General features: G+C 39.7%; 1 long non-coding RNA gene across 1 annotated transcript in view; it reads right to left on the minus strand.

Annotated features, from left to right (window-relative positions):
• Positions 1 to 1,355: 1,355 nt before the first annotated feature.
• Positions 1,356 to 19,366, minus strand: part of LOC111096473 — a 38,070-nt gene continuing 20,059 nt past the window's right edge. Inside the window, exon 4 of the long non-coding RNA XR_005354060.1 lies at positions 1,356 to 2,304. This is a non-coding gene — a long non-coding RNA (uncharacterized LOC111096473). The remainder of the gene's footprint in view (positions 2,305 to 19,366) is intronic.

Consider the following 19,366-nt stretch of genomic DNA (forward strand, 5'->3'; position numbering starts at 1 on the left):
TATGAAATTTAAAAAACAAAACAAATGAACATAGGGGAAGGGAGAGAAAAAGAGAAAGGGAAGCAAACTATAAGAGACTTTTAACTACAGAGAACAAACTGAGGGTTGATAGAGGGAGGTAGGTGGGGGGATGGACTAAATGGATGATGGGTATTCAGGAGGGCACTTGTGCTGAGCACTGGGTATTATATGTAAGTGAAGAATCACTAAATTGTACTCCTGAAACCAATATCACACTATATGTTAACTGACTAGAATTTAAATTAAAATTTGAAAAAAAATAAAAAAGAAACAAAAGAGAATGTTGATTCATATTTGCTCAAACCTTGAGCTCCATTTGCTTTCCATCCTTAGGTAAGGATATGGGTTCTAGTTTCTGCATTGGATTAAGAACTAGAAGAAGTTGATGTCTGTAAACATAATGAAAACAGAAGCACACTGATTGGAAGTACAGGATAAAAAGAAGATAATACATAAAATATTAGGAGATATTTTATGAAGATAAAAGGGCAGTGGCAAAATAAGAATCAAGCGTCTCAGGCTTGGTAAGGATCTCACGTCACAGGAGCCCTATGCCTGACCTCCACGTACTTCCCTCAAGTGACCCACCCAATTGGGGACTTTGGGGCCCAAGGGGAGCCATGCTGAGGTCAACTTTATCTGACCTCATCTAACATAATGGCCTCACTTCTTTTTTTTTTTTTTTAATTTTATTTATTTATGAGAGACATAGAGAGGCAGAGACACACGCAGAGACACAGGCAGAGGAAGAAGCAGGCTCCATGTAGGGTGAATGGCCTCACTTCTAATAAGATTTATAATCTTTCACTGATTAAATTGAGCATATACTTCTAAAACATTAAAGGCCACTGGGTATGCACACGCTGTGGAATTGAACTGGGTGTGTTTGTGCGTTAAATAACAAGGCTCACAATTGCTCAAAAGCAAAAGACAATGTTTGAAAAACAAAACAAAGTAAAAATACAAAGTCGCACGACCTGACATAATAGAAAAACGTGACAGACATTGTCATCTATAAACTTCTAATGTCTTGCATCAGGGCGGGGGGGGGGGATTTTTATCAAGAGGATCTGGTATTTTTGTTTAAATAGTCTAGTAACCTGACTTCCACTGAAGAAGAAGAGAAACTAGAAAAAGAGCAGAGAGATAATAAGTATGAGAGCATTCATTCAATGCATTTTTTTCAGCAAAATTTATGGGCAGCTTGTTTTATGCCTCTGTGCTGGCCATGCTGAGTTGAATAACTCAGTTGAACAGAAAATGGAGAAAAACCAAACAGAAAAGAAAGAAAATGAGCTCCTAAGGTATGGGAGCAAGGACAAACAAGTCTTAGGAATAATAGAAGCAGCTTGACATTGAGGTACTTGAAAAAGAAGACCTTGCAAACTGGTTAACTGCACAAATTAACACAGAGAGAAAGCAGACAACTGGGCTTGCAGAACACAGAGGACAACATAAAATATTTAGGAAGAAAATTTAATCCAGACAAAAAGAGGAAAATGGGCTGGGACACACCTAATCCTCCAGGCTTGAAAACTTTACCAATCTGGGGGGTGGGAATTGGCATACCTACTTAATTTTCCACCCAAGTTAATTACCTGGAGACCTCGATAGTAAGTTCTAAAGGTTTCTTTCAGCTGCTTTGTAATTCCATGTTGTGTTTTGAGCAAAGCAATAATTTGCTTTCATTTGAGATCTTCTAATGACCCCAGAGAACACTGTGTTGCCTATTACAGAAATATGTAATTCCAGGCATGCTTTCCCAACTTGCACACCTCTAGTGTGGGTACACACATAGGGACTGGCCACTGACTGTGTAGTATTAGGTGTGCGTGCAATGAAAATATGAACTGTAAGAGCACATGCACTGTGTCATGTGGACAGAAATAATAATGTTTTGAATGGTGCTGACAAGTCATGAGTCACTGAGTACACCCAGGTAGATAATAACTTTCTGGAGGCAAAAAAAATCACTCAGGGGGGAAAAAACTGCTTCTGCCTTTGCTTTGTTGATTAGTTCACTAGAGAGGCAGGCACATTATCCCACCCAGGGGTCGGGCAGCTGTGCGTGCCTCACTCTACCTTCTGAGGAGGCAGCAAATGACCACGAGGCTGGTTGACATCAGGCACTGGTCAAGAAAACAAGTTGCAGGGCCTTTGGGACCAGCACTCTGTTGGCTCCTTTCCCCAAGCTCATGTCTGGCATGCACAGCACAGCCCTGACAAAGTTATTGCTCTAGGGAAGGCGCTGAATTCAACATAGGGGGAAAGTCTCCAACTGACCTGCAGGAAAAAGAAAATAGAACAAACTAAGGGTATAATAAGGATCCAGGTATCTCTGTCTCTAGAACAACTTTGTTATATTTGTAAAAAGATATAAAGGATAATTATGTAATCACCCCTCCCTAAATGACCATTTTGTTCGGTTAGTTGGCTTGGTTTGTTTGTTTGTTTTTTGGGGGTTTTTTTGTTTTTTCTTTTTTTAAGATTTACGCATATATTTTAGAGAGAAAGCATGATGAGTGGGGGAAGGGGCAGAGGGAGAGGGAGAGAGAGAGAGAGAGAGAGAGATTCCTCAAGCAGACTCCCCACTGAGCATGGCACCTGGCAACAAGGGGGAAGCACGGGCTCAATCCCAGGACCCTGAGATCTCGACCTAGGCAGAAATCAAGAGCTGATTGCATAACCCAACTGAGCCACCCAGGTGCCCCAGGTTTGTTTGTTTGTTTGTTTTGGACCTAACAAAAGATATGTCATATTCACATCAATAACAATAGTGCTAAAGTGAGCAGAGAAGACAAATAGCATGTGAAAACACCTTGTCCCTGCAGCCCCACCTCACCACAAAGACTGACAGCTGTCAGTCTCAAACTTTTCCTGAAGAACCCGTGCAGCCAGTGAAGTCTGGCTCCAACCACCACATATATTTAATTCTCTGCATTTAAGAGACGCTTGAGAAAGGGATTGTGTGGGCTGAAAAATGGCTCTCAGGGTGTGAGAAAACAGCCTAAGGACACCTGAGAGACAGAAGCTCAGAGTCTGAAAGAGACTCAGGAAAGAGGGAGGCTTCCTGAAGCTTGGAAAGGAGGAAAAATTCAGTGCTATAATACACTGGGAAGCCAAGAGGTAGAGTTTGGGCTAACATAGGATATGGCCAGTTACTTAGCTAGGATCTGAAAGGATGTACCACTTCAAGAAGAGGATTGCCCATAGAACAACCATCAAGAACCCATGAGGCTGAACAGCTTCATGGGATGCCTGTGTGGTTCAGTGGTTGAGCATCTGCCTTCGACTCAGGGTGTGATCCAGTGATCCAGGGATCAAGTGAAGGGAGCCCACTTTTCCCCTGCCTATGTCTCTGCCTCTCTCTGTGTGTCTCTCATGAGTAAATAAATAAAATCTTTTTTAAAAAAAGCTTCATTATGATGTGTCTATTCTGTTTGAGAATTTTTTTACCAGCTACAATTAAAGTTGGTTGAAATTTTAAAATTTTGCTCTATAAAAGATAAAGCCAAGAGAACAAGAAAACGAGACACAGACTGGGAGAAAATATTTGCAAAATACACATCTAATGAAGGACTGTTATCCAAAATATACAAAGAGCTCTTAAAATACATCAATAAGAAAACAAACAATCTGATTAAAGTATGGGCCAATGATAGGTGCCTAGGTGACTCAGTCTGTTAAGCATCCAACTCTTGGTTTTGGCCCAGGTCTCCCTGGGTCATGAGATCAAGCCCAGTATTGGGCTCCATACTCATCGAGGAGTCTGCTTAAGATTTTCTTTCCCCCTCCTTTGGCCTCTCCCCTCATACTCTCTTTTTTTCTCTCTCAAATAATATTTTTTAAAAAATGGGCCAATAACCTTAACAGACACCTCAACAAAGAAGACATACAGATAGCAAATAAACATGAAAAGATGTCCAACATCACCTGTCATTAGGAAACTGCAAATTAAAACAACAATGAGATAGCACTACACAGCTATTACAATGGCCAAAATCCAGAACACTGACACCACCAAGTGCTGGTGAGAATGTGGAGCAATCGAAACTCTGATTCATCAGAGTGTAGGGATAGAGGGAACATTCTTCGACATCTTAAAAGCCATCTATGAAAAGCCCACAGCAAATATCATTCTCAATGGGGAAGCACTGGGAGCCTTTCCCCTAAGATCAGGAACAAGACAGGGATGTCCACTCTCACCACTGCTGTTCAACATAGTACTGGAAGTCCTAGCCTCAGCAATCAGACAACAAAAAGACATTAAAGGCATTCAAATTGGCAAAGAAGAAGTCAAACTCTCCCTCTTCGCCGATGACATGATACTCTACATAGAAAACCCAAAAGTCTCCACCCCAAGATTGCTAGAACTCATACAGCAATTTGGCAGTGTGGCAGGATACAAAATCAATGCCCAGAAGTCAGTGGCATTTCTATACACTAACAATGAGACTGAAGAAAGAGAAATTAAGGAGTCAATCCCATTTACAATTGCACCCAAAAGCATAAGATACCTAGGAATAAACCTAACCAAAGATGTAAAGGATCTATACCCTCAAAACTATAGAACACTTCTGAAAGAAATTGAGGAAGACACAAAGAGATGGAAAAATATTCCATGCTCATGGATTGGCAGAATTAATATTGTGAAAATGTCAATGTTACCCAGGGCAATATACACGTTTAATGCAATCCCTATCAAAATACCATGGACTTTCTTCAGAGAGTTAGAACAAATTATTTTAAGATTTGTGTGGAATCAGAAAAGACCCCGAATAGCCAGGGGAATTTTAAAAAAGAAAACCATATCTGGGGGCATCACAATGCCAGATTTCAGTTTGTACTACAAAGCTGTGGTCATCAAGACAGTGTGGTAGTGGCACAAAAACAGACACATAGATCAGTGGAACAGAATAGAGAATCCAGAAGTGGACCCTGAACTTTATGGGCAACTAATATTCGATAAAGGAAGAAAGACTATCCATTGGAAGAAAGACAGTCTCTTCAATAAATGGTGCTGGGAAAATTGGACATCCACATGCAGAAGAATGAAACTAGACCACTCTCTTTCACCATACACAAAGATAAACTCAAAATGGATGAAAGATCTAAATGTGAGACAAGATTCCATCAAAATCCTAGAGAAGAACACAGGCAACACCCTTTTTGAACTCGGCCATAGTAACTTCTTGCAAGATACATCCACGAAGGCAAAAGAAACAAAAGCAAAAATGAACTATTGGGACTTCATCAAGATAAGAAGCTTTTGCACAGCAAAGGATACAGTCAACAAAACTCAAAGACAACCTACAGAATGGGAGAAGATATTTGCAAATGACATATCAGATAAAGGGCTAGTTTCCAAGATCTATAAAGAACTTATCAAACTCAACACCAAAGAAACAAACAATCCAATCATGAAATGGGCAAAAGACATGAACAGAAATCTCACAGAGGAAGACATAGACATGGCCAACATGCACATGAGAAAATGCTCTGCATCACTTGCCATCAGGGAAATACAAATCAAAACCACAATGAGATACCACCTCACACCAGTGAGAATGGGGAAAATTAACAAGGCAGGAAACAACAAATGTTGGAGAGGATGCGGAGAAAAGGGAACCCTCATACACTGTTGGTGGGAATGTGAACTGGTGCAGCCACTCTGGAAAACTGTGTGGAGGTTCCTCAAAGAGTTAAAAATATACCTGCCCTACGACCCAGCAATTGCACTGTTGGGGATTTACCCCAAAGAGACAAATGCAATGAAACGCCGGGACACCTGCACCCCGATGTTTATAGCAGCAATGGCCACGATAGCCAAACTGTGGAAGGAGCCTCGGTGTCCAACGAAAGATGAATGGATAAAGAAGATGTGGTCTATGTATACAATGGAATATTACTCAGCCATTAGAAACAACAAATACCCACCATTTGCTTCAACGTGGATGGAACTGGAGGGTATTATGCTGAGTGAAGTAAGCCAGTCGGAGAAGGACAAACATTATATGTTCTCATTCATTTGGGGAATATAAATAATAGTGAAAGGGAATATAAGGGAAGGGGGAAGAAATGTGTGGGAAATATCAGAAAGGGAGACAGAACGTAAAGACTGCTAACTCTGGGAAACGAACTAGGGGTGGTGGAAGGGGAGGAGGGCGGGGGGTGGGAGTGAATGGGTGTTGGGCACTGGGGGGTTATTCTGTATGTTAGTAAATTGAACACCAATAAAAAATAAATTAAAATAAATAAATAAAGAAAGAAAGAAAGAAAGAAAAAAGAAACTCTGATTCATAGTTAGTGGAAGTGCAAAACAGTAAGTCACTTTTGGAAGAGTTTGGCAGTTTCTTAAAAAACTAAACATACTCTTAACATATGATCTAGTAATCGTGCTCCCTGATACTTACCAAAAGGAGTTGAAACTTATCTCCACACAAAAACCTGCACATGGATGTTATAGCAGCTTTATTTACAATTGCCCAAACGTGGAAGGAACCAAGATGTCCTTCAGTAAGTGAATTTATAAATAAACCATGGTACATTCAGACAATGGAATATTATTCAGCATTAAAAGGAAATGACCTATCAAGCCACGAAAAGACATGGAGGAAACTTAATGCCTATTACTAAGTGACAAGCCAATTGGAAAAGGTTACATGCTGAATGATTCCAACTATATGACATTCTGGAAAAGGCAAAACTATAGAGATAGTTAAAAGATCAGTGTTTGCCAGGGGTTGGGGAGTGGGAGGGAGGAATCAATAGGGGAGCGCAGAGGATTTTTAGGATTTTTCATTTTTAGCACAATGAAATTTTCGGTACGATTCTATAATGATGGACACAATGTCATTATAAGTTTGTCCCAACCCATAGAATGTACATCACCAAAAGTGAACCCTAATGTAAACCATGCATTTGGGCTATTATGGTGTGTCAATTAGTTTCGTCAACTGTAAAAAAAAATGTACTATTCTTGTGGGGGATGCTGATACTAGGGAAGGCTATGTGTGTGTGAATGCAGGGATGTATGAGAAATCTCTGTACCTTCACCTCAATTTTGCTGTGAACCTAAAAAAGTGCTCTAAAAATAAAGGCTCTTTTTTTAAGTAATAACTGTCTAAATGAAATGTGGTTTCCTAGATTGTATCCTGGGACAGAAAAAGAACATGAATTAAAAAAAAAACCCTGGTAAAATCCAAATAAAGTCTGGAGTTTAGTTAATAGTAATGTACCAATGTTGGTTTCTTAGTTTTGACATATGTACCATGGTAATAAGATGTTAACAGTATAAGAGGCTGAGTAAAGGATATTTGGGAACTCTCTGTACTATCCTTGGAACTTTACTATAAATCTAAAATTATTCCAAAATTATAAGTTTATTTTTTGTAAGTTTATTTTTAAAAATTAATATGGCACTTTTGTGGTTATAGCCCAAGGTTATTTGAAAAAATTCCAAATTCATTTCTAGCTTCCCAGCTCTTACCTTTAATATTTTTTAAAGATTTATTTATTTATTTATTTATTTATTTATTTATTTATTTATTTATTTATGGGAGCCACAGGCAGAGGGAGAAGCAGGCTCCCTGCAGGGAGCCTGATGCGGGACCCAATCCCAGGACCCCGGGATCACGACCTGAGCCAAAGGCAGACGCTCAACCACTGACCACTCAAGCACCACCCCCTCACCTTCAATATTTTAAAGAATTCTGGAATATTTGTACTAGACAGACAAAACCAACCATTTATTATAAGAATCTTAATGATCCTCTGGCAAATTTCTCACCTTTACTCCCACCAAAATTCTAAAATCCTGTGGTAGACTGCAAAAATGGCCACGATTCTTTACTCTTCCCTGTTTCCACAGCTCTTGACAGGGTGACATAGCAGCTCCTACCATCAAAAATCTTTTGCTCTACCCTGTGAATCTAGGCTGGGATCTTTAGTCTTCCAACGAATATGATATAAGCGATGAGCAATTTCTGAGCCATGGCCTCAAGAATTCTTGATGTTTCCATTGTCACTATCTGAACTCTGCTACTACCATGTAAACAAGCCCAAGCACATCTGCTAGAAGATTTGGATAAGCCATACAAATGGGCCCTCCCTCAAGTAGCCAGGCCCCAGTCAATCCAGCTGTTCGTTGGCCAAGATGTGTGAGTGAGCCCAGCCAAGACCAGAGAACCACTCAGCTGATCATAATCCAAGCTGTCACCCTGCAGATTCATAACAATGATACATGATAGCTATTTAATCCACTAAATTGTGTTTCACAGCTACAGCTTACAAATACAGCTTCACATATATTAGAATGTCTACTATTTTTAAAAAGAGAAGGAAGGAAGGAAGGAAGGAAGGAAGGAAGGAAGGAAGGAAGGAAGGAACGAAGGAAGGAAGAAAGAAAGAAAGAAAGAAAGAAAGAGAAAGAAAGAAAGAAAGAAAGAAAGAAAGAAAGAAAGAAAGAAAGAAAGAAAGAAAGAGAGGAAAAAAGAAAATAACGAGTTTTGGCAAAGATGTGGATAAATTTTGTGCATTACTGGTGGGAATATAAACTGATATGGCCACTGTGGAAAATAATATGGCAGTTCTTCAAAATATTAAAAATAGAGTTACCATATGGTCTACCAATTCCACATCTGGGTATGCACCCAAAAGAACTGAAAGCAGGGTTTAGAAGAAATATTTGTACATCCTCGCTTGTAGCAGCATTTTTCACAATAGCCAAAAGTTGGCAACCCAAAAGTGTCCAATGACAGATGAGTAGATAAACAAAATGGGGTGTACATACAATGGAATATTATTGAGCCTCAAAAAAAGGAAGGAAATTCTGGTAAATGTCACAATATGGATGAACTTGAGGACATTAAGTGAAACAAGCCAATCATAAAAAGACAATTACTATATAATTCCACTTACATAAGTTACATAATCAAATCCATAGAGACAGAAAATGGAAGGGTGGCTACTAGTGGCTGGAAGGAGGGAGCAATGGGGAGTTGGTAATCGGTATAGAATTTCAGCTTTGCAAGATAGTAAGAGTTCTGGAGATTAGTTACACAATAACGTGAATATACTTAACACTACTGAATTGTAGGCTTAAAATGGTTAAGATAGTAAATTTCATGTTATGTATATTTTATCACAATTTTCTTTTTAGTTTCTCTCTATTCAGTCTTCTCATTCTCTTCTCACCCACGTGTGACCTCACACGTGAAGATTTTGTCCTGAATGCCTCAGAAGATATCTACTCTGATACCAACTTCTAGTTAAAGCAGGACAAAGTAGAATACAACTTACCATTTTATAGACTAACTTAATGGCAAGAAGTGAAAGTTATTCTAGAAGCTTCCCCCCTCACTGCCTTCACCACTATCATGAAACTCTATCCCCTGGATCATTCTTTACTACAAGCTTCTGGATTATTCCTTTCCCCTTCTCTTTTGTACAACCACCTCTTTTAAACTTCATCAGTGACCTTATTGAATTCTAAAAGGCTGATAAATGCAGCCTTTTTGAAGCTGAAGTAAAATTATGCTGGTACAACTCAAGGACACTCTGGCTTCTGTAATTCAGTGCTTCATAGAGACACATTCTCAGAAACACAGTTCATTTAAAAAAAAAGGGGGGGGGGGATTAAAATCTTGATGGTTTTTATCCAAAAGACTAAAGGTCCCAGGAATGCAGAAGAGTAAATTCTTATGCATTGTAAAACATCTTTAATATCTGTTCTCCTCATTCCTTTCATATCCTTCCCCATAAATGGCAGTTCTCAAATCCCAAACAAACACGTCTTTTTAAAGCTTTTCTAATATAAATCTCATAGCCTCTCTTGCTGCCTCTGCTCTCATCACTCAGATTTATAAAATAAATCTCCAGCAGGAAAAGGGAGGCAGAGGAAATGATCCGGTGACCAAGGCTCCAGTGTTCATTTTTGGGCACATGGAGCATCCCTATAAACCTAGCTGAAAGTTCTGATGCTAAGAGAAGAGATGCATATAGGGAAATAAATAGAAATATTTGTTACATAGTTCTCCTGAAATAGCTTTTAGATGAGATTTATATTTAAATCTGTATCAGTTCTACTTCTCAGTATGTGTGGCTCTTAAAATGAAAAAAAGCCCAAGTGGGTTTGATCAAAGGTATTTTTGATCAAAATCAAAAATCAGTGGAGCAAGGTCTGACATTTCTCATCCTCCACAGAGAAAATGAATAGCAGAGCCGTCTTCATCTATGAAAACCACACCAGCACGCATGCCTCTGGACTCTTACCTTCTGATTACAACAACACACAGCCACCTAGACCCAGAATGGAGGTGAAAACACACCAGGAGAGGCAAGAGTAGTTTTTCCAGGACTTACCTATGGAGGAGAGGCCAGATGTCTCCCAATGCTTTGCAAAAAAATATTGGCTAAAAAAACTTTTTTAAATTTCCTTTAAAGTGGTGATTGATCTTGTTTTATACATTAAAATAACTCCTGACGAGATGATGTTTGCCACCTCTCCCACTCTCAGCTCTCTAAACATCTCTCAGCCTTGTCCTAAGCACTCTGTTTATTGTGAACAGCTTACACTCCTTAAACCAGAGAGTACCAACCTGTGTGCCACCCATGTGTTGCACTACCCCAGGGTACCTTGCAAATGTTACCACTTTCTCAAGAGTCACCACTTGCTAAAAGTTGGGAAGCAATGCCAGTTGACTCAGCTATACTTTCTCTCTGGAAAAATCTTTTTTTCTATGTAATTTATACCCATCATTTCAGATTCAGCTCTGGGTATCTACCTTCCTCCTCCAGGAAGTCTTCATTGATTTGACATAACTGACCACTTGATGTAAGTTAGGTACTTGTCCTCTAACATTCTGAAATATCCCTTGCATCTAGATTCCATATACACTATGCAGTGCTATATATAGTCATTAATAAATAGTTCCTCCACTAGATCTTGGTTTGATTGCCAAGTCCTCATAACTATTGTTATTCTACCCTTAAATGAAGATGGTCCAAATTTTTCAGTAAGCTTCCATTAAATATCTCTGTCTAGGGGATGGCTCCTTATCTTTCAAGGCCCTACTCAGGTTTCACCTTGATGGCAAGGTCCTTGCCCCATCTCAGCTCCATCAAGAGTGCTTTGCATGTGCTCCATCAATGCCCTGCCCAGACCACGTTCTGGTTGGAATAATCTTTTTTTTTTATTTTATTTATTATTTATGATAGTCACATGGAGAGAGAGAGAGGCAGAGACACAGGCAGAGGGAGAAGCAGGCTCCATGCACCGGGAGCCCGACGTGGGATTCGATCCCGGGTCTCCAGGATCGTGCCCTGGGCCAAAGGCAGGCGCCAAACCGCTGCGCCACCCAGGGATCCCATGGTTGGAATAATCTTAAAGAGCAATGTATCATGTAGTGCTTACATATTCTGAGTCAAAAGAAGAAAAGCTCTTATTTTTTCCTATCCATTATTTTTTACCAGCTTTTGTTGCTGTTGTTTTTACAAGATGGTCCAAAGGAAAGTAATAATCAATAAATACCTACTATGAGAGACAACAGATACAGAGGTTAAGGGCAAAGCTCTAGGGCCACACTCTCTGCCACCAAATCCTGACTCAGCTTAATCTCTGCGCTTTCTGCCTCCCCTTCTGTAAATTAGGAATAATGACAGCCCTCCTTTATGTGAGTGCTGTGGACCATCAGTGAATTGATATGTGCAAAGTTTTCAGCACAGCATGTGGCACATAAAAAGTGCTCAAAAAGCATTAGCTTTCATCACTATTAGCACTCTTACACATTACTGTTTTGACACACACTATCTAATTAAATCTTCACTACAGCCCTATAAACAGCTTGCCTAAAGTCATACAATTAAAACAAGCTAAAACCAAGCTGAAATCAAGGTTTGATTCCAAAATTCATGTTCCTCTTTTTAATCACTCATATACTTGAGAAGCTTATTCCCGAATCTCATTCCACTGCCCAGATTCTTATCCCAGTCCATAAGGAATACAGAAATCTGCATTTTAAACTAGAACTCAACTTCTAAATTCTAAATCTGATGCTAGTAGTCCAGAGATCATCTTTTTTACTCAGTGCCTCACAGGACAAACATCAGAATTAGTGAAAAAGAGTGTGGAACAGGGCTTTTGGAAACTAAGTACTAAGGAGATGTCTGTTATTATGAAAATAAGTTGTTTTTCTTCAAATGTTGGAGCTACCTCAAAATAAGAAGAAATTGTGTTAGAACACAATTGAGAACTAAAAGCCATTGCTCTAATTTGACCAAGTAAATGAAAGCTGGAATTGAATGATTTAACGAAGACTGAGAACTTGATTTCTGGAGTCAGAAACACTGAAGTTTGATTCCCAGTTCTGGTTCTTAATGCTGTGGGATCTGGGGCAACTTTTTCACCTTGCTGAATCTCCACTTGCTCATTTGTAAATAAAAAATAAAGAATAAACCTGCCTTGGACGCCTGAGTGGCTCAGTGGTTGAGCATCTGCCTTTGGCCCAGGTCGTAATCCTGGAGTTCTGGGGTCAGGTCCCACATCAGGCTCTCCACAGAGATCCTGCTTCTCCCTCTGCCTTGTCTCTGCCTCTCTCTCTCTCTGTCTCTCTCATGAATAAGTAAATAAAATCTTTAAAAAAAAAAACCCTGCCTTATAGGATTGATGTATATATGGAATGTAATAATGCACATAAAGTACCTAGTACTGTGTTTGGAACAGACCATATGCTCAGTAAGTTGTACCATTATTATTCCTAGTAATGTTGACAGTTACGGGGGTTGCACAGGAAAGCGAGGGGTATCTGACAACACCACAGCTTTATCCATTGGCATAAAAGCATTTTAAAAAAAAGAGGAGCTGAATGGTATGTTTTAAATTTAATCATATTTAGGAATTCTGAGTGCTCACCATCTTCTCTGACATGTGTATAAATCTCAGCATTATCATATCTTTATAATACCTGGAGAAAGATGATGAGTGCATGCACTAAAGATTCTCTTCCCAAAAAAGCCCTTCATGTGAGGTCCCCAGGGTGTAAGGCAGAAATGGAAGCGGGTGCTTGCTCAGCAATTGCAGGGAAATGAGAAACCTCAGAAAGTCTTTCCATTCACTGTGGATCTCCTCTCAGTAAATAGCCCCTTCCCACCACCACCACTGCAAACCCATACATTCTAAAATGCCTCATAGATGTTTGAAATGAGCCTGCAGCCCGTCCAACTCCAGTGTCTTGAGATACAGGGTAAGAACAGGAATAAAAGAACTCTTAAATTAGAAAGTTCATTGCACCTGTTTAGTTAATACTGCCTGTAAGCAAACTCTGAACCCAGGATTGTGCTTGGGGTGTGTGTGTGTTTCTTTGGAATACAGAAATGTGGAGGTTAAAATCAATTCTAAATGCCCCAAAATCATGAATTGAAGTCACCTTAACATTACATGCTGCTGACATGTCATCAAAGTAATTTGACATGAAATAATTCTTAGAAAACACTCCATTGAAAAAAAAAGAAAAAGAAAAACCAGAAATGCACTACTTCCCCAAAAGAAGACAAAGAATTTGTGAGATCAGCCCATCTGTCAAGTGAGTGAGTTGGGCTGCTCTTTAGGAACAAAAGCCACTGTTAGTCCTAATATTCTAGAAGTCTAAGATTTTATTGATTTATATAGATAGATGCACATTTAGATATATATACACTATAAATTTTAATTGGTTCCAAATGTATGATAAAATGGTGTATTATTAAAACTCACCAAAATTTTCCATCCTCAGCTTTAAGCTTATTCATAAACACTGAGAAATTTCCTATCAAATGGAAAAAGGATTTTTTTTTTCAAAAGCGAAATCACCCTCAATCAGCATCACAGCATTTTGTTAGGATAAATATTAGGTTAAAATCCTGCAAGTGCTGCCATCGTGAAACTTGAAATATGTTATCCGGTTTTTAATTAAATTAAATACGCCGTGTGATTTATTTGCTTATACTTCATACGTGGATTTTGTCGTGGCTTTGTTCCTTTTCTAAAACCACACACAAAACATCTAAAATCTTGTCAACGGAACAAAAAGGGGAGGAGGGCTCCAAACCGGCTTTCCAAAAAGACGCGCAAAAACCGCTCTGGGAAATGAACAAGGGGTAGTGAGGGGAGGTGGGCGGGGGGCCGGGGGACTGGGGGCGGGCACTGAGGGGGCCCCTGACGGGGTGAGCACTGGGCTTTATGCTGTATGTTGGCAAATCGAACTCCAATAAAAAATATACAAAAAAACAAACAAAAAAAAAACCGCTCCGTAAATTTCAGGTTGTCATAGCTTCCTAAAGAAGCTCTCTCCCCTTCCTCGCCTGCCTGCAAACCCAACCCCACACCCTGTCTTCGGTCGCTAAACAAAAGCATTATTTTTTAACCTATGAAAAAACCTGGGTAGGCGTCCGGAGGCGGTGGAAAGTGTCGGTGTGTGGTCCGCCCAGAGTAACCTGCATCGTGCGCGGGCCCAGCTGGCACGTTGACCTGGGCTCAGAAAGGGCAGGAAAACAGCTCTCTAACTGGACGACTGCAGCGAGACGTTGTTTTGCCCCCCAGGAACCCGAAACTGCGGGCACAATCCCAGCGGTACGCAGGGGGCATGGGTTTCCAAGCTCACAGAACACTGCCCTCCCCAGGAGGCTTTACAGGGACCTGCGGGCTGCAGGCGCTCGGGGAAGCAAGCTGTCAGTCCGGGCGCGCAGCGCTTCCTGTCTAGTCAAAGGTTTACAAATCTCACCAGCCAAGACACACTTCGAATTTGCCTCGCGAAGTTTCTGTGCTCTGTGGCCAACCGTTAAAGGTCAAATCAACTGCCCTCCCCACCACCTAGCTCACTCCTGATGGGGTGAGCATGGGAGAAGGAGCTAAACAATAATTTTGCTACCTATTCTAATTTTTTAATTAACCCAGGATAAGTCTAAAGTAAGATAAACCTTGGGATGGGAGGGGTAGTTAATCCTCAAGCCAAATATTATGGGGCCCGTTTTTCAATGATCTGCACCAAGGTTCTAACCTCCACAGGTGCCTACCCATTTGCTGCCAAAGATTTTTTTCTGGAAAAAAAGGAAGGAAGGAACTCACACAACAAAACAAAGTTAGCTGTAGTGTCTCTTAGAAGATGAATAGCACAAAAAAACTTTGTCTTATATTTTTAGGCATTTTCTTTTTTTTTTTTAAGATCTTATTTATTTATTCATGAGAGATACAGAGAGAGGTAGAGACATAGGCAGATGAGAAGCGGGCTCCACTCAGGGACTCCAGGACCACACCCCAAGCCAAAGGCAGACGCCCAACTGCTGAGCCACCCAGGCACCCCAAAACATGTATGTGCCCATGAGGCACGATTTTAGGCATTTTCCCATGAAATTTTACATACCACTATCACCACCCTCCCACCCCATCACCCACTTGTCAGTAAACAAAACACTTGAGCAGGGATATGAGAATGAATAGTCCTTTCTTAATGTGGGAAACCAGTTTATTCATGAACATGCTCAGTAAATCCTTGCCCTGGGTGTTGCTTGAGTCTGAAATGTTGGGTAAGAGATAACTAGATCTTTGGGCAGGACTGAATTGGATGCAAATAAAATTTTAATTCAGCATGTACACAGGCTTAGAGGATGTTAAAGAAAAAATGTAGTATTCCATTATATATGAATTTAAGACCTCTTTATTCTTGATTATATGTTTTCTTGAATATGTTTAACACATGGGGGGGGCAGTATTTGCAAGATTATTTCATTAAGTGTTGGCACTAGAAGGAATCTAAGAAGTCATCCATCAAGTCAGCCTTCTCATCTTTGCAATTAGGAAACAGAGGCCTGAAAGGTTCTCAGGTGGAACTAAATTCAAAAGATATAAACAGCTCTTGACATGTAAAGCCTGGAAGCCTACATTCAGGTCTAACCAGCAAGTAGCAGGATCTCCATGTCAAAATCCTCTAAGCACGGGGTGCCTGGGTGGCTCTGTGGGTTAAGTATCTGCCTTTGTCTCAGGTCATGATCCCGGGATCCTGGGATCCGAGCTCTGCATTAGGGCTCCCTATTCAGCGAAGAGTCTGCCTCTCCTTCTGCCCCTCTCCCTACTCGTGCACGTGCTCTCTCTCACTCTCTCTCAAATAAATAAATTAAATCTTAAAAAAAAAAAATCCTCTAAGCAACCCTCTTTCGCAGAAACCAGATGACCCAAGAGCTCTAGGTCCTGGGCATGAAGCACTGCATTGGGATGTCCCTCCTCCTCAGAACACTGGCCCTTCAGTTTTCTAATGAGGCTCATTTGGGGAGTGAGTGGAGGCCTCAAGCAATAGGGTTTGGCCCTCAGGGAGCCCCATATGCACCAAATGTACAAAGTCCACTTCAGCTAAGCCCTTCTCACTTGCAAGAGGTAGGAAGCTTTATTTGAGTGTTAATAACATATGTGGCCCCAGTAATGAGAGGGGAGCTCAAATCAAAGCAAAAGCCAGCTGCCCCTTCCTCTCTCTCCTTCCGCATAAACCAGCACAGAAGCAGCCCCTGTTTGGAGGCAGGCGGGGATGTCAGGGAGAGAACACAAAAGGGGAGGCTTCTCCAATGGAGTGTTTTGGTTTTTTTTAACAAAGGTTAAAGAGATTCTTTTCAAACAGGAGGCTAGAATTTAAATCTCTACCCAAAATAAGACATGACATTATCTGTAGATATTACCTAATTCAGGGATTGTGTAATTAACATTCATCTCGAAGAAGCGAGTTTTCTCTTCAAAGAATCAACTCCTCAAAAAAATTCATTTAATTTAGATGATTTTAAATGATTTTAGCCAACCCTAGCCAATCCAGAAGAATTAGAACTCATCAAAAAAATTTTTTTGTTTCCACACTTTTTGTTCTTCTCTGCTACGATTTTTTTTGTTCAGAAATTTGGACTCTCGCTGTGTAAGAAATCCTTGACTTTCAAGAAGCCAAACAATATTTACCTGACTCGGAACTGTGAGTGAAGTTCCTTCTCAAAAGAGGCCAGTATTTCTCAGGCTACAAACTTCCAGCTCCCAGCACAGACTGTTTTAATATCACAAATGCCCTGCTGTCAGACTGCTCCTCTGCTCCTCTGCTCACCCTTTCCTGTCTTTCCTTGTGGGCAACCCTGTCTTCTGGTCCTTAGTGTTTTCCAATGAAGCCAGCTGTGTTAAGGTACAGCTTGAAGAGTTACTCTTATAATTTTTCACTATCCCAAATTCATTATTATACTTCATTTAGAAGTGTAATTCATTCATTCACTTTTTAAAGTCATTGAGTGTGATAATTGGTAAAATGGAAACTTCCTTGTACCTCACATCAGTTCTGTTTATGTTTTGCAAAAATTAAGAATAATAAACTTTCACGTAAGCACCCCCAAATGCTGCATCGTAGGGCAGTTACAAAGCAGAGAGATTGATCAATCATGTGAATCAAACACAAAGATTACAAAAAGTTCAAAATTAATCATGTTCTATTTGGAAGGAAAACCTATCTCTTTTGAGCATCATAATCATGAAGTGGTACATTTCTGATTTAGTTAATAAGAGTCCAATTATATTTGAAATGTAGATTAATTCTCCTAAAAGCATTAATCAATTTGGCAAGGACACCTCAATAATAATGCAGTCTCTTTATTGCTTCTATAGTAAGACTGTGCCCCCATAAATTGTAATCAGCTTATTGATACAAATACCTCTTCCCTTCAGTTAATTCAAATAGGCCATTTCATAGGTACTTTCAGCTGATGGGATGGTAAATAATTTTGAGACTAAAAGTTGAAGTGGATTGATTAGAAGCAATTTTTTCTGTTTTGCACAATAAAAAGATGAACTACATGGTTCGCCAAGCCAATTTGCAGAGCAACCTCTCCTCTCTAATTTGCCAGCCTAATGTAGTAGAAGCTGAGTCCTAGGAAGTACAGAAATCCATTTACCCAGCCATGACATTTAAGTAGCAAACATAAGTACTGGATTTTTCCATTACCCTTCATTTCAGCTCTGCTATGTTCCACCTGTGACCCTTATGTGATGAGGGCAATGCACTTTCATACAATTTGGTAACTATAATAAAGGTCCACTTCAAAATGTTTGAGAGCAGACTAAAAACATTTTTGAGAAAAGCATAATTAAGTCCATAACCAATCTCACTAATTCCTGATAATGTATTGGAAAACCAAATTATTTGATACATGCTCTAATAAATGCACATCATACCAGAGGAGGGGAAAATAGCATATTTCCTCTATCACAAATAACACAGCATTTGTCACCAATAGTCCTAGCCTTGCAGAGTGCTTTTACTTCACATAAGACTTTTTTTTTAACAGCAGAAAACAGGCAAATTCTCTAAAAAACAGCCTGAGCTCCTTTGTTGTATATCTTACCAGAAAGAAATGAAAAAGCATCTACCAATAGAATCCATATAGAAATGCATATCAGGAAAAAAAAAGTTCTATGCTTTTATTTTTCACAACTCTCCTAAGGCATGGTAGTCTCAGCCCTGAGTTTCTCCAGGTTAAGTTATCATCAGACTAGTACAGAGAATCTCCCAGAGATGTGGCTTCCTGGGATATAGCCACTATACTTCGTGGTACAGGGAATGTAGTGGAAGGTCCACAATTACCTGCTAAATGAAGGGCCCTCGGATTTAGGGGGTGGGAGAAGACCAAAGCAATATTTTTTAAATGAAGCAAAGTAAATCAGTTTTATTTTGTTTTCTTTTTTCCCCAAAAGAGCTAACTTTTGAACTCCAAAACATAAAATAAAATAATGAAAGAGAATTTAGGATTTTTACCTCCCACTGAAATTTCTTCAGTAATTCATTAACACCACACTTGAAGCCAAAACATGTACTTCAAGGTTGAATTCAGAAGCTGATTCCACAAAAAGTCAAGCTCCAATGTGGCATCTTCTGTGGGCTCAAATGAGTCTGTGCAGTGCCACAAAAATAGAGGACAATCCCTGGAGAATATGTAATCTGAAAGTTAAATGCTTTACCCCTTCCTTTTTTTTGTTTTGTTTGGTTTGGTTTGGTTTGGTTTGGTTTGGTTTACTTAAATTGCTTTGGTAAAAGATTTATCTGCCTGAGTTCTTCATGGTGTAAATTTAATAGCCTAGATATTAAAACCATCAAGTTCGAGGTTAGAGAAGAAAATGCCAACCTTGCTTCTTAATGACAGCAGCCCACCCAAAGGCGTTTAAATACCATCAGCAATATCCTTGATGCTTTAACAAGTGTATTTAAAAAGCAATTAGGTATGCCAATCTCAGGCTGAAAACAATTTTAAAATAACACAAGCAATAAGTCCCTGCTTTTTGACAAAGTAATGATTTGCACTG

This window comes from Canis lupus, chromosome 1 (genome assembly GCF_011100685.1).
Source record: "Canis lupus familiaris isolate Mischka breed German Shepherd chromosome 1, alternate assembly UU_Cfam_GSD_1.0, whole genome shotgun sequence".
NCBI classification, from domain to species: domain Eukaryota; kingdom Metazoa; phylum Chordata; class Mammalia; order Carnivora; family Canidae; genus Canis; species Canis lupus.